The following is a 14,440-nucleotide window of genomic DNA, read 5'->3' as shown; positions in this document are numbered from 1 at the left end:
TCACCGTCCAAGGGCCCAAACAGTCCTTTCAAGTGAAGCAGCACTTCACTTGCACTTCCCTCAATTTAGTCTACTGCATTCGCTGCTCCCAATGTGGTCTCCTCTACATTGGAGAGATCAAACGCAGACTGGGTGACTGCTTTGTGAAACACCTTCGGTCTGTCTGCAAGCATGACCCAGACCTTCCTGCCTTGCCATTTCAATACATCATCCTGCTCTCATGCCCACATGTCCATCCTTGGCCTGCTGCAATGTTCCAGGGAAATTCAATGCAAACTGGAGGAACAGCACCTCATCTTCCGATGAGGCACTTTACAGCCTTCCGGACTTAACATTGAGTTCAACAGCTTCAGACTATGAACTCTCTCCTCCATCCTCAGCCCTTTTTGATTCCCTTTTTTCAATATTCATTTTTATTTTTAAATTTTAATTTGTGCATTTGTTTATTTGTTCCCACTTATTTTTATTATTATTATTTTTAAAATTTATTTCCATTTTTACTCATTGTTTTACCCCCAGCTTTTTGCCTTTTTTCGATCTTTATTCCTTCCACCGTCCACCACCCCCCCCCCCACCCCACCACCCCCACCCCCATTAGGGCCATCTGTCATTTGTTCATGTTGTTCTTTCCAGAGTGCTTACCCTTGTCCGACCATTATCATATTCTGCCTTCTACTCTTCGGGCAAAATTTTCCCCCTGTCGGGGGGGAGGTGCAGGGGCGGGCATGGGTGGGCAGCACTCCGATCAGCTCCCCCAATCGAGGGCACGCTGCCATTTTTAGTGGGCGAGCCAATTAAGGCCCGCCCAGCATGACGTCCGCAGGGAAGCCCTATGCGCTACCTGTGCGGGCGGGGTGGGGATTCCTAAAATCGGAAATGCACGCGTGAAGGAGCGCTCCGATCTCCCTGAGACTAAGTGCTGCCTCAGGGAGATCAGTTCCCAAAATAAAAAAGTTATTGCAATGAAAATTTCACTCACCAACCATGTCCCCTCTGAGTTCAGACATGGACATAACGTTAATTAAAAGTGTCTCTTAATTTTTGATTCAGCAATGAAACCTCATCCCGCCCATGGATTAGGTTTAATGCTTTTTCAAGTGGCCACCAGCGCTCCCAACCTGCTCGCCAACCTTAAGGTTGGACGGGCAGGTCCACTAATTAGCTTAATTGTTTTTTGAATGGCCTAAATAGGCCGTTGATAGGTTGATGCGCGCCCGCCGAACTGACAATCTAAGTAATGCGAGGTGATGTCAGGATGCACAACCGACATCACCCTACGCATTTTATGCGTTGGCGAGCAGGTCCCGCCACCAGTAACCGACCGGAAGGTGTTGGCCTTCATGTCAGCATTAGCACCTCCTTTAGCCGGCACAACCACCATTAACACCCCTTTGACCTTTTGTTTATTACTTCTTTTGCAATCTCTCCTTTGCCTCCTCCTATCGCTGGCCTTCTATCCAGCTTCAAAAATAAAAACAAAAAAACTGCGGATGCTGGAAATCCAAAACAAAAACAGAATTACCTGGAAAAACTCAGCAGGTCTGGCAGCATCGGCGGAGAAGAAAAGAGTTGACGTTTTGAGTCCTCATGACCCTTCGACAGAACTTGAGTTCGAGTCCAGGAAAGAGCTGAAATATAAGCTGGTTTAAGGTGTGTGTGTGGGGGGCGGAGAGATAGAGAGACAGAGAGGTGGAGGGGGTTGGTGTGGTTGTAGGGACAAACAAGCAGTGATAGAAGCAGATCATCAAAAGATGTCAACGACAATAGTACAATAGAACACATAGGTGTTAAAGTTAAAGTTGGTGATATTATCTAATTGAGGTATTATCGTATTAACAATATTATCGTTTAGATAATATCACCAATTTTAACTTTAACACCTATGTGTTCTATTGTACTATTGTTGTTGACATCTTTTGATGATCTGCTTCTATCACTGCTTGTTTGTCCCTACAACCACACCGCCCCCCCCCCTCCACCTCTCTGTCTTTCTATCTCTCCGCCCCCCACACACACACCTTAAACCAGCTTATATTTCAGCTCTTTCCTGGACTCGAACTCAAGTTCTGTCGAAGGGTCATGAGGACTCGAAACGTCAACTCTTTTCTTCTCCGCCGATGCTGCCAGACCTGCTGAGTTTTTCCAGGTAATTCTGTTTTTGTTTTCTATCCAGCTTCACCTGCTCCACCCCCCTTAAACAGTATATATTTCATCGCATTTCTACTTCCCTTTAGCTCTGCAGAAGAGTCACATGGGCTCGAAACATTAACTCTGTCCTCCTCTCCACAGATACTGTCAGACCTGTTGAGCTTTTCCACCACTTTTTGTTTTTTTTTTGTCATGATTGGCTGTATTAACTGAATGGCCCCTGGTTTTCCAATAGTCTCAAAACTACAGCAACTTAACTAAATAGGCAGATTAATGGCTGACATATCTCCCTTGGAGTAGCTAATTAACACCTCAAATTATGAAGATCACCATTTTAATTTCAAATCTGCTATAAATACGACATAAATTAACAAAATTCCATTTAGGCAGTACAGTAAAACCCAAAATGCTACAGCCTGGGACCAGTAGCCTGGTCCCACCAGACAAGTACATGATTGCTACTTTATAACGAGTAAAGCCAAACCTAAAGTAGTACTGGTTTGTGAGTAAAGTACACCAAAATGATGGGCAACTGGATTAATTGGCTTGCAAGCAATTATTTCAAAGATATATTTTATGCATATTATCTAACTGTGATGGCAAAACTGTCAACATTTGTCATTACTTCTCTGAAACTGACAAAAGCCTCTATAGTCCTCACATCTGCAGCTAAATGCAGAAATCCCAGGAGTTGCTGTCAGTAATTCTGCACTTCACCACAGGGTGCGCTATTTAAGTACCCCGCCCACCCCCGTCTGCAATCAATTAGAAATCACTGAATTTGCCCCTTTATGCTACATTATTCTGGCAATAATATCTCTTGAAAAAGTTAAATGTTTTTAATAGAGTAGTAAGTTCATAATTACTGTTAAGAAGACTCAATGGCCATGAAAAATTAATTTAATACTTATGGAATGTCAAATCTTTCCATTAAGACAAAAAAATTCCACATACTTTTATCTTTTTCAAAGTTGTTTATATTTCAGCCTCTGCCTTAAGGGACTTTCCAATCATTTATTTCACTCTCTGTAAAACTTAATTAAAAAGAAGGATAATCAGTATTTTTAATTCCCTGGTTTGCTATTTGTGAGAATTCTTCATTGTGATTGGCTGTTCACCCTGCTTCATGGCATCATTGTTGTTGGATGCCTGGAGATCCCTTTGACTTGGTGCCACATTCAAACTAACATCAGGAAGTGAAAACTCAATGGCACAGAGATCAATAATCTTTGTGGGCAATGTTCTTTGTAATCAGTGGTGAGAAACATTGCTTTTTCACTGACCACAAAATCTGCACCATAATCATAATTACGTTACTTTATATCTCATTGTGTGCTCATAGAGACAACTTGTGTGGTGTCAGAATATGCAAGTTGTTTTTGTGTAGATTTGTATGTCTGACATCGATATCCATTGTATTGTGATTGTCTTCATGAGCGAGGTTCTCCTCACTTGGATAAGGAACAAGAAGGAAATGATACTCGCATACTTAATACAAAGCAATTGAAAATTACACATTTTTGTAATCCTCCATTGGCTTGGTGTTTCTACTGAACAAAGAGGAGTTGCAGACATTTGTATACACCAGGGACCCAAATATGCTGGTCAGTAGAAGGTCATCTCATTGCATTGAGTGCCCATATCACTAGGGTCACATCTCAGAAAGCATATGCCCCAGATAACTGCTAAATTCACCTTTGGTGGCTGAACTAAGGGAGATGTCGATGCACCTGGACATCCATCTGGGTCCCAAAAGCGTTGCTCCTAAGACTGGTGCATCATTGTGTCCTGAACGTGTTGGGATCACAGAAGACATGACCTTCTGCAAGGTCATGAAGTCATGAGAATACTCATTGTCAAGTCATGAGAAAGTGAATAGTGACAGATTATTTCCGCTAGCTGATAAAAGAGCACAACATTGAAAGAGTTACTAAAAGAATTTAAGAGAGGGTGGCTACAATGTGGAATTCGCTGTGCAGATTGTTGTTGAAGCAGAGCTCATAAGTTCTTTTAAAAGAAATTTAGATGCTTGCTTGAAGTAGAGGAATACAAAAGGTAGCGGGGGTGAGCAGGATTGCGGGATTGGACTAGGTATTTGGAAACAATAAGACTGAAACATGATGGGCTCATTTCTGTGCTCTAATATTCTATGATTCTATGGGTTAGAATCTCATCCGATTTCAGGCAGGGTAGCAGCGGAGAATATTGGAACATTTAGGAAGTGAGTCCTATTGGTGCCAAACTACCTGATAGGCACTTCATTTCCCTGGCTCTACAAGAACCGTGCTGGTGAACCCAGGTTCACAGTGGAGCTCTCTCCCCTCCTTCCCTGTTACTGCGCCTTCCTGGCAAAATAGGTGGACATGGCAGTAAGGTCCCCAAGATTCTCCTGTGGAGCAAGATGGCCTGCAGCCATTTCCTCCTCCTCCAATCTGATGGCTGGTGACTTCGCTGTGGAACCTTTGACCCTGATGTTTATGGAAAAATGGGAAGGGAGGAGTGGGTGGGGTAGGCGGTGTTATAGCAGCTGAAAAACAAGTAAATACAGCAACGCGGGGATCCCTGCAAATTTAATGGCACGACCTCAGTTGAATTTATTTTTCACCATTTTCAAGAAGGCAGCAATGCCCCTTGAGAGACAGGCCGGCTGTCAGATGGGAAGCCCACAGCTAGGAAGCAGAGAGAAAGGAAGAGAGGTCATGGTTCAGAGAAGGTCCGAGCACGGATTAGTGATGGGGGTCGGGGTGAGATTTTGGGTTGGGGTGTGGGGAGCGATCTGAGCACGTGTTAGCCAGAGATCAGAAAATTGGTCGGAGGTGGGATTGGGAGGAGTGGGATTGGACCATGGGTCAGGATGCAGGTTATTTGGAGGGGCCGGGTGAGGTACTTCTCCTTCTCCTGCCCCACAAATAATGGCGAAAGAGCACTTCCAAGATGGATCGGGCCCTTCTCACTTCTATTCTACTGCTGAGTTTCCCAAGCCCTGAGAAACCTGGGACACGACAGTTGAATCTGATAAGCTGTCAAAGTTTTAGGCGCTCAAACTCATTAACATATTTGTGCAATGGACCTGCCTCTTGAGACCAGATTAGTCACCCGCCCATCAACTGTAAGTGGTGGGTTGGTGCTGAGTTTCAGATTTTTGAAATTTTAGCCTATCCCCTTCTGACAGTCTCCATCTAAAATTACCCCAGTCTCTGCTGAAGTTATAAAGGCTGCAGCTGCTCAGTTTTGTGGGCATTTCTGCTCCTTTAATGCCATTCCCACATCTTGTGGCATTTTATAGTGGTTCATCTATAGTCTTGTGAGCCTCAAGACTGCCAGAAGGCCCCCTCTTGATAGTGGGAATCACATGTGGGATATTACCCCTGACCCAAGGAGTCAGAGGGACAGGTACAAGTGTGGCCCCCTTCACTACACTACCCCTTTGTTGAAAATACAACCTTACATCATTGAATCACAGAAGGAGACAATTCTGCCCACCAAGTCTGAGTCGGCTCTTATGAAGAGCAATCCAGTTAGTCCCACTCCCAGCTCTTTCCCCAAATCCCTGCACTTTTTTCCTCCTTCAAGCATTTATTCAATTCTCAATATCTAAAATCTATATTAAACATCCGTATGCCTTCTAGGATCCTGAGGGAGATGCAAACTTTGCTGAAAGTACACAGCTACCTGCTAATCCTCACCTTCATCTGTTTATAGGACATTAATGAACTACAGAGTACCTGCAAAATGTTTTAAAACCATTGTTACAGATGTTGAGTTACATGATTAGAAAAGACCGTAAGACCATAAAACGTGGAAGCAGAGCTAGGCTATTTGGCCCATCGAGTCTGCTCTGCCATTCAATGAGTTCATGGCTGATCTGATAATCCTCAACTCCATTTTTGTGCCTTTTCCCCATAACTCTTGATTCCCTTACAAATTAAAAATCTGCCTATCTCAGCTTTGGATATAATTAACGAACCAGCCCCTACAGCCCTCTGCGAGAAAGAATTCCATAGATTCACTACCCTCTGAGAGAAGAAATTCCTCCTCTGTTTTAAATGGGCACCCCCTTATTCTGAGATTATGCCCTCTGGTCCTAGACTCTTGATATTTGGGGGCTCTTGCCAGGATAAATTATATTTCTAATTCCTTGATTGGTTAGGAATTGGTTAGGAATTTTAGGTTTACGAGTATGAGAAGCAATGTGAGATCAAAAGGCAGCTGTAAGCCTCGAACTGTCTCCATGGGAACCAAAGTGAAAAGAACCTCATTTTGAATTCGTAATTTGTCTTATGTCTGGTTAAGTCTATGGGTTGTGGTTGCCTTAATGGAGATTAGTTTGGGGATTTGTTAAAAGTTATGATAATAGTATTTTGTAGCTATGTGTATATATATTTTACCCTGTGTAAATTAATAAAATGTTTCATTTAGTTTAATATAAAACCTCAAGAACTGATGCTCTGGTTCCTGAAATTAGAGTCACATCTCAAATATAAAATGTAAAATTATAGGTTATGACGGTTACTTAAAGTTTCCCTCTGAGATTTTTAAATAACACGGCCTGTACCAACTGCATCGGTCATAACAATTGGTTACGTTGATCTCACAATCACATTGATCTCACGAGGAGAAACAACCTCTCAGCATCTACCCTGTCAAGCTCCCTAAGAATCTTATATGTATCAATCAGGCCGCCTCTCATTCTTCTAAACTCCAATGAGTACAGGCCCAACCTACTCAACCTCTCCTCATAAGAAAATCCCTCCAAACCCAGGGTCAACCTAGTGAACCTTCTCTGGACTGCCTCCAATGCCAGTGTATCTTTCCTTAGATAAGGGACCAAAACTGTTCACAGTATTCTAGGTGTGATCTAACTAGTGCCTTGTATAGTTTTAGCAAGACTTCTCTATTTTTATATTCCATTTCCTTTGAAATAAAGGCCAACATTCCATTTGCCTTCCCTATTACCTGCTGAACTTTTATGTTAGCTTTTTGGGATTCATGCACAAGAACTCGCAAAGCCCTCTGCGCTGCAGCTTTCTGCAGTCTTTCTCCACTTAAATACTATTCAGCTCCTCTATTCTTCCTGCCAAAGTGCATAGCCTCACATTTTCCCACATTATATTCCATCTGCCAAGTTATTTGCCCATTCACTTAGCCTGTCCATATCCCTCTGTAGGCTCCTTGGCCAGAATATTTCCCTTATCGGGCGGGCTCGGCGAGAGCGGGCAGGGGCAGTCGGGAGGCCAGCCGCCAACTACGATTGGCTCCGCACCGCGATTTTACGCGGGTGGGCCAATTAAGGCCCGCCCAGTGTAAGACATGACAGCAGCAACAGCGAGAAGGGGCAGGCGGGGGGTGGTAGCTCAATGTCCACCAGGTCTAATGGCGACCGAGCAGCTAATTCAAAAGTGACTGCAGCAGCCATGCGAAGGCTGCCAGTGATGAACTTGCACCTCGTGATGGAGATTGTAACGGGTGAACTCGGCAGGCAGCAGGGCAGGGTAGCTAGGCTGTCGGCCCCGTGTTTTTCTGATGAGTGTCTCACTGCCCTCCTGGAGGAGGTGGCAGCACGGAGAGAGATCCTTGTCCCAAGAGACGGGAGGAGGAGGCCCCTCCATGTCACCAAAAAGGCCTGGGATGAGGTGGCATCCAGGGTGAGTTCCTATGATGTGGTGAAACGCACATGGGTGCAGTGCTGTAAGCGCTACAATAATCTCCTGCGATCAGGAAGAGTGGGTACCGTGTTGGCATGGATCATTTAGCACAGCAGTTAGGAGCTGCCCACCCCTTGGACCTCAGAGGTCTTAGAGTGTGAGTGGCAAATGTCAATGAATAGTGTCTGCTCAAGGGGGGGGTGAGCCCTGGCTGCAGGGTCATGAATCGGCTGAGCTCTGCGAGGTGTTCCTCAGGTAGGGTTGGTCAGGCTGCAATGGCAATGCAGGTACTAATCAATGCTGGTCTGTCCTTTCAGGAGAAAACATCCCATAACAATGCTGAGAGGTTGCGGACGGGCGAGACTGGCTGGACGCCCCGCCTACTCATCCTAACTTGGTATGAGCAGGAGGCCCATGAGGGTGTGCAGTGATGTCAGGACACACCCCCGATGTCATCAAGCATCATATTACACTCGGGCATGTCGGGCACACGCCCACACACCAAATGTAAAATTCTGGCCCTTGTGTCGTCCTCACCACTTGCCTTCCCACCTATTTTTGTGTCATCTGCAAACTTGGCAATAGTACATTCACTTCCCTCATCTCAGTCATTAATGTATATTGTAAAAAATTGAGGACCCAGCTTTGATCCATGCTAATATACTACTCCGAATACCATGGGCTCTTATTGAGTAGCCTTATGTGCAATACCTCATCAAACGCCTTTTGCGAGTGGCATGATTGTTTTTCATGATGGGAGAGAGCTCTTACCCAGTCCTGGCTCTTGTGATGTCAACACTCACCAACTTCAATGGCTGATTGATGGTGCTTTTCCAAACATTCATCCAAAGAAGGACTCACAATGAAAGCTTCAACTTCATCCTCCTACAACATACATCTTCAGGGTCTAGGGGTTGATGTACCACCACACTCATGATATGCTGTCTTTTAAGGCAGATCAGGGACCTGGCATGGGAGGTATGTCTCTGGGTTATTCCAGCTTCTACTCTTGATATTTGGATGAGATCATTGCCTGGCCACATTGTACCAGGCATACAGAATTAGACATCTTGATTTCTAAGCCCTGTGAAAACACATAACCAGAATGGTTTTCCCTTTGTTAAAGCACACACAGCCAAAGTTGACGATAGACATCTGACACTCAGGATTTATTGCTTAACAATATCCCCAAGTGAATTCATGTTGATGATGGCTGAGCTTTGAATGAATCATTTGGTAATGTAATATATCACCCCAGGGGCTGTAAAATGAAAGAGAGGAAGATATGCTTCTGTTGTATAGAGCCTTGGACAGACCCTGTCTGGAAACTGTTCAATTTTGGGCACCACATCACTGGAAGAATATACTGGCATTGAAGGGAATGCAACGGAGATTCCCCAGAATGATTCCAAGGTTAGAGGAGTAAATTATAAGGACAGGTTGCATAAACTAGACTTGAATTTCCTTGAGTATAAAAGACTGAAAGGTGATCTAATAAAAGTGTCTAAAATATTAAAAGGATTTGATTGGATAGATACAGAGAAATTGTTTTCTCTGATGGGGAAACCGAAAACGTGGGAATGTAATTTTAAAAATAGAGCTAGGTAGGTTATTTACGAGGGAAATCAGGAAGGAGCTTGAGGAACTGAATGGCCTACCCATTATCTTATGTCATATGGACAAATAGCATTTGACTCACCACTGAGCAATTTACTAAAAACTTAGATGCTAAACATGTAGTGAATGTTGCTTTATTCTAGAATTAGGCAGCACTCCAAACTCAAATAATAGTTTGTGGTTTGAAGATTAGTCGACAGCAGGTATTTTAACTAAAGGGTTGGGTTTTGTTTAAAAAAAGCCTGACAAATGGAAACAATGTTATGAAGCCTAAACTTCCTTCTGATTAAAAACTGCTGAAAACATGTGGAAATAATCATGGCACTGGAAAGCTTTTGTGAGAAAAACAAAACAAAACCTATTATAGGAAAATATTTAATGGCGTAAAAGCAGTCTGGATGTGCTGAATTGCCAGATAACATGAAAGAAAGTAAGAAAGAAAGACTTGCATTAATATAGAGCGTTTCACGATCACAGTTGTCTCAAAGTGCTTTATAGTAAATGAAGTACTTCTGAAGTGAAGTCATTGTTGTTAATGTAGGAAACACAGCAGCCAATATGCACACCACAAACTCCCACACACAGCAATGTGATAATTACCAGATAATTTGTTTTTTGTGATGTTGATTGAGAGATAAACGTTGGCAAAACACCAGGGATAATTCAAATAAAAACAGAAAATGCTGGATATACTCAGCAGATCAGGCAGCATCTGTGGGGAGAAACAGGGTTAACAGTTGGGATTTTGTTCCTGCGATGGGGGTCCCTTCCACCAGTTGGAAAGCCAGTGGGAGCCCCACACCACTTCCGTGGGGGAGGCCTGACAAGACTCAAGTGCCACTAAGCACTTAACTGGCCAGTGTCTGGCCTCCCACAGGAGTTAGGTCTCCAGGGGTAGAGGCTGGCAGCTCTCCATTGTCAACAGCGCCACCGGGAGCAGTGGCTGCTAATGGTAATGCTCCCAGGCCCAACTCAAGGATGTCTGCTGGATCCCAGGACACTGGAGAATGGAACGGGATGGAGGTTGCAGGGAAGGTGTTGCTGAAGTGGTGGGGATGGGAGGTGAGGAGGGCAGGCAGATCGGCAGCAAGGGAAGGGAGTGCCTTTCAGCGGCCAACTTCTTCCTAATGCCAGGTCCCTCAATCAGATACAGAATGCCTGACAACAAGGGATACGCTCGACAAGGCTACAGGCAAACCGAACAGGTTTGGGTGACCTTCAGTAGGCATCAGAGAGTGTGAAGTCCCATTTAACTCCTTAACCGACACTGAAATCCAGGCTCGGGGATAAGTGATGTCAAGTGACTCATTAACGAACCTAACTGACATCCCACCACTGAGGGCAGTTTGCCAGGGGAGGTGATGGTGAAGTGGTATTGCCCCTAGACAAATAATCCAGAGACCCAGGGTAATGTTCTGTGTTCAAATCCTGCCATGGCAGATGCTGGAATTTGAATTCAATAAAAATCTGGAAATAAAAAGTCCAATGATGACTATGAAATAGGAGAGGGGTGAAATATAAGCTGGTTTAAGGTGGGGGGGAGTGCAGGGAGAGAAGTGGCAGGGGGGGTGGTTGTAGGGACAAGCAAGCAGTGATAGGAGCAGATAATCAAAAGATGTCACAGACAAAAGAACAAAGAGGTGTTGAAGGTGGTGATATTATCTAAAAGAATGTGCTAATTAAGAATGGATGGCAAGACACGCAAGGTACAGATAGCTCTAGTTTCACCCCTCTCCTATTTTTACTTAGTTCTGTTGAAGGGTCATGAGGACTTGAAATATCAACTTTGTTCTTCTCCGCCGATGCTGCCAGACCTGCTGATTTTTTCCAGGTATTTCTGTTTTTGTTTTGGATTTCCAGCATCCACAGTTTTTTGTTTTTATCTCTATGTTTAATTGACTGCCACTTCTCTTCAAGAAATGCCTACCTTGAAGAAGTATTGCTCTTCTCTCCAACAGGATTTCCGTATCTCTCTTTTGCCTTGTTCACCTTCATTGCTTTCCATTTCTCTCCTGGTATTTGATAAGGTGTTTACTAAAACCCGCTTTCACATCCATATTTCCTTTCTCCGTCTCTGACTTACCCCACGTGGATTTCAACTGAAATTCCATCCTTCATGTTTCGAACCCACCAAGGATTACAGGTATCTCTGGGACATACAACACTCCTTGGACTGCTGTTCCCATCGCATTCTGAGATCCACACTCAGTGCCATGTGCCGCTATATGAACACACTTGACCTCCCCCTCCAGCAACACTGCCGCACCCTTTTTCAAAGCTGCGCATGCCCCCAGTTTCATTTTATTCTTCGTCTCATCCGACGCCTCAACAAGAAACTTTTTCTCTTTCTCTCAAGTGCTAAGGAATGCAACCTCCAACAACTCATCGACTCCAACACCCATCTAGGACCCTCCACCCCTGCCTGTCCCTCCGTCCCCACCCCATCTTCCAATCCCAGCCCCAGCCGTTTCTTCACTATACCCCCGACCTTCCCCTCTCCGACGCTGAACGTTCAGTGCTCAACAAGGACTTAGTTTCATACCCTTACGCCCTCAAATGAATGAATTTTGGGCTCAGCACGATGCTGAACTCTTCTTCCGTCACCTTCGTCTCCGTGCTCACTTCTTTGGGCAGGTGTCCTTTCCCCGTTCAATGGATCCTTTTACCCACCTCCAATATTCTCCCTCCGCCTTGACCCCTCCCTCTGGATTCTTACCTTCTCTTGATCTTTTCATTGAGAACTGTCGGCGTGACATTAGTCGTCTCAATTTCTCTGCTCCTCTCACCCATTCTCTCTCTGAACTTACTGCACTCCATTCTCTCAGGTCCAACCCTAACATTGTCATCAAACCCGCTGACAAGGGTGGTGCTGTTGTTGTCTGGCGCACTGAACTCTACCTCGCGGAGGCTGAGCATCAACTCGCAGACACTTGCTCCTACCTCTCACTGGACCATGACCCCACCACTGAACATCAAGCCATTGTTTCCAGGACTGTCACTGACCTCATCTCCTCTGGAGATCTTCCTCCCACAGCTTCCAACCTGATAGTCGCCCAATCTCGGATGGCCCACTTCTACCTCCTACCCAAAATCCACAAACAGGACTGTCCCGGCAAACCGATCGTGTCAGCCGGTTCCTGCCCCACAGAACTCATTTCTCGCTATCTTGACTCCCTTCTCTCTCCCCTTGTCCAGTTCCTTCCCACCTACATCCATGATTCCTCTGACACCTTACGTCACATTAACAATTTCCAGTTCCCTGGTCCCAACCGCCTCCTCTTCACCATGGATGTCCGATCCCTCTTCACCTCCATCCCCCACCAGGATGGGCTGAGGGCTCCCAGCTTCTTCCTCGAACAGAGGCCCAAACAATCCCCATCCACCACTACTCTCCTCCGTCTGGCTGAACTTGTTCTCACACTGAACAATTTCTCCTTTAACTCCTCTCACTTCCTCCAAATAAAAGGTGTGGCTATGGGTACTCGCATGGGCCCCAGCTATGCCTGTCTCTTTATGGGGTATGTGGAACATTCCTTGTTCCAGTCCTACTCCGGCCCCCTCCCACAGCTCTTTCTCCGGTACATCAATGATTACTTCGGTGCTGCTTCATGCTCTCGTTGGGACTTGGAAAAATTTATTAATTTTGCTTCCAATCTCCACCCCTCCATCATTTTCACATGGTCCATCTCTGACACTTCCCTTCCCTTCCTTGACCTCTCTGTCTCAATTTCTGGTGATAGACTGTCCACCAATATCCATTACAAGCCTACCGACTCCCGCAGCTACCTCGACTACAGGTCCTCACACCCCGCTTCCTGTAAGGATTCCATCCCATTCTCTCAGTTCCTTCACCTCCGCCGCATCTGTTCTGATGATGCTACCTTCAAAAACAGTTCCTCTGACATGTCCTCTTCTTCCTTAACCGAGGTTTTCTACCTATGGTCGTTGACAGGACCCTCAACCGTGTCTAGCCCATCTCCCGCGCATCCGCCCTCATGCCTTCTTCTCCCTCCCAGAAACATGATAAGGTCCCCCTTGTCCTCACTTATCACCCCACCGGCCTCTGCATTCAAATGATCATCCTCCGCCATTTCCGCCAACTCCAGCATGATGCCACCACCAAACACATCTTCCCTTCACCCCCCTGGAGGCATTCCGTAGGGATCGCTCCCTCCGGGACACCCTGGTCCACTCCTCCATCACCCCCTACTCCACAACCCCCACCTACGGCACCTCCCCATGCATACACAAAATATGCTACACCTGCCCTTTCACTTCCTCTCTCCTCACCGTCCAAGGGCCCAAACAGTCCTTTCAAGTGAAGCAGCATTTCACTTGCATTTCCCCCAACTTAGTCTACTGCATTTGTTGCTCCCAATGCGGTCTCCTCTACATCGGAGAGACCAAACACAGACTGGTCGACCGCTTTGCAGAACACCTGCAGTCTGTCCGCAAGAATGACCCAGACCTCCCTGTCGCTTGCCATTTTAACACTCCACCCTGCTCTCTTGCCCACATGTCTGTCCTTGGCTTGCTGCATTGTTCCAGTGAAGCTCAACGCAAACTGGAAGAACAGCACCTCATCTTCCGACTAGGCACTTTACAACCTTCCGGACTGAATATTGAGTTCAACAACTTTAGATCTTGAACTCCTTCCTCCATCCCCACCCCCTTTCCATTTCTTCTCCCTCCCTTTTATTTTTTCCAATAATTTATATAGATTTTTCTTTTCCCACCTATTTCCATTATTTTTAAATCTATACCTTTTATGCCCTTTTAGTCTTATTTCACCCCACCCCCACTAGAGCTATACCTTGCGTGTCCTGTTATCCATTCTTAATTATTACATTCTTTTAGATAATATCACCACCTTCAACAACTCTTTGTTCTTTTGTCTGTGACATCTTTTGATTATCTGCTCCTATCACTGCTTGCTTGTCCCTACAACCACCCCCCCCACCCCACTTCTCTCCCCCAACCTTAAACCAGCTTATATTTCACCCCTCTCCTATTTTTCCTTAGTTCTGTTG

Source organism: Carcharodon carcharias, chromosome 3, assembly GCF_017639515.1.
Source record: "Carcharodon carcharias isolate sCarCar2 chromosome 3, sCarCar2.pri, whole genome shotgun sequence".
Taxonomy (NCBI): domain Eukaryota; kingdom Metazoa; phylum Chordata; class Chondrichthyes; order Lamniformes; family Lamnidae; genus Carcharodon; species Carcharodon carcharias.
Note: the sequence above shows the minus strand (reverse complement) of the source record.